Source organism: Arvicola amphibius, chromosome 2, assembly GCF_903992535.2.
Source record: "Arvicola amphibius chromosome 2, mArvAmp1.2, whole genome shotgun sequence".
Classification (NCBI taxonomy): Eukaryota; Metazoa; Chordata; class Mammalia; order Rodentia; family Cricetidae; genus Arvicola; species Arvicola amphibius.
In genome coordinates, this window is record NC_052048.2 from 174,237,777 (window position 1) to 174,239,611 (window position 1,835).

The 1,835-nt window shown below is 40.1% G+C and overlaps 1 pseudogene; it reads left to right on the forward strand.

Moving 5' to 3' along the window:
• The first annotated feature begins 617 nt into the window (after positions 1-617).
• Positions 618-1,160, forward strand: LOC119806219 (annotated as a pseudogene).
• The last annotated feature ends 675 nt before the right edge of the window (positions 1,161-1,835 follow it).

The window sequence follows — 1,835 nt, forward strand, 5'->3', positions numbered from 1 at the left end:
TATTATTACATAATCAATGACAGCAAAATTAGAAAACCATTAGTGGCTTCAATACAAGTTGTCAGTTAGATTTTAGAGACTAGTGGTCTTTCCCCCAAAAACTCTGCTAGTTGTAACTGCTTTACCTGCTCCACACTTAGGCACACTATACATTGTCCTGTCCTTCAAAGAGTATGGAAACAGCACTATTTTCTCATGATAGCCAATCACAAAGTGATATGACAAGTTAAATTCTAAATCAAATAAAACATGGCACATATTTTTAATCTTCTGTATCCCATGAAGTAACATGTTTTGTCAGATAATTTACTGATGTCAATGTATAACTTGTCTCTCCCATTCATCTTGGGTTTCATGTTTAGCATACCCATCTCAGAGGCAACCAGTACCTCTGGGGAAATACTACCAGGAAAAGTAGAGAGAAACGGAGTAATACACAGAATACACAGCTTGTGACTCTGTGGTTGGCAACAAACAGAAGACACTGTCCAAATCCTTTCTGGCCAAAGAAACGGTTCTGTAGAAGGAAACAGGAATGTACTGAATCCGGAAGTAAAGCATGTTGTTTGTTTAGGAGTGGAGAACCACAAGTCCTGAATGCATGAGAACTGCTTTCAATGCTCTCCAAATATTTGCTTATGGAGTTTTTGGTTTATCTAGATACACTCGGTTTGGCTTAGTTGTTTGTGGCATGTGCCTGGGCTGGCATATCCAGGGATACCTTGGGATGCTACCCCAGAACTCAAGAGATGACGCAAATACAGACCCAGAGACAGGAACTTAAGCAAGCATCTTGGGAGAGAATGGGGAGTACAAAAACCAATCTTGTGGCTCGAACTGACCTAAAGATGGGGAAAGGAAAGTTGGTGCCCAGTGTTCTCGTGCTGCTGTTTCTGCCTACAAACAGGTGCATAGGAGAAACCTTCAAGGTAATCAAAGAGTGGGAATACTGTGGTGAGTTCAAAGTAGTGGTCAAAGCCCCAGATGAAGACACTCTCATTAACTTACTAATCAATGCAAAAATATTGAGACTGACTGTAAATTCAATCCAAGATTCTGGATATACTCAGATTGAACCAGGCTTTCAAACTGCCCTAAAACATGGGCCAGGATCAGTAGGATTAATTGATGAAGTTACTAGCCACATAGAACTTTACTAGATTGGCCTTTATGTGAGAATAAGTCTGTCTGAATAGTATAAAAGCTGTCAGCAACAATAAAGGCTTAATTCTTGTCCCACTTTAAAAAAATAAGAGTTTACTGAATCATCCAGGATACTGAAAATTAGCAGATGAAGTAGGAATGTTTTCAATGTAGGAATTCTTCAGATGGTAGCTTGTTGATAAGAAAACTACTGAAAATATTATTTTGGATATATCTTCTTCCAAAAATTATCCCCTGCTCCCTATGTGTAGCTGCTTAAAACCGCTTGAGGCTTCTCTCTTCAACCCTGTAGTCTCAAGCACACCAGGTTAATGAGGGAGGTGCTGTGAGAGTAACAAATTGTCTTTATTATGGAGAAACAAGAGAAATGGGGTTCATAGATGAATAGAAATGGGCTGATTGATAAAAGAGAGCTAGCCAATAAGAAACCTAAGCCATTGGCCAAACAATTGTAACAGATATTAAGCCTCAGAGTGGTTATTTCATAAGCGACTGCGGGGAATGTGTGGTCAGAGAGAAACCCATCAAATAGGACCTGTGGGATGGGGATAAAGTTCCATTTGCAACAGGTGCTGGCCTGCGCTGACTCTGTGCCTGCTAAACACAGCTCTCATAGTGTCCTGACTAAAGAGGAGTGTGAACTTTATGCAGAAAAAAGGTCAGGCCCATTT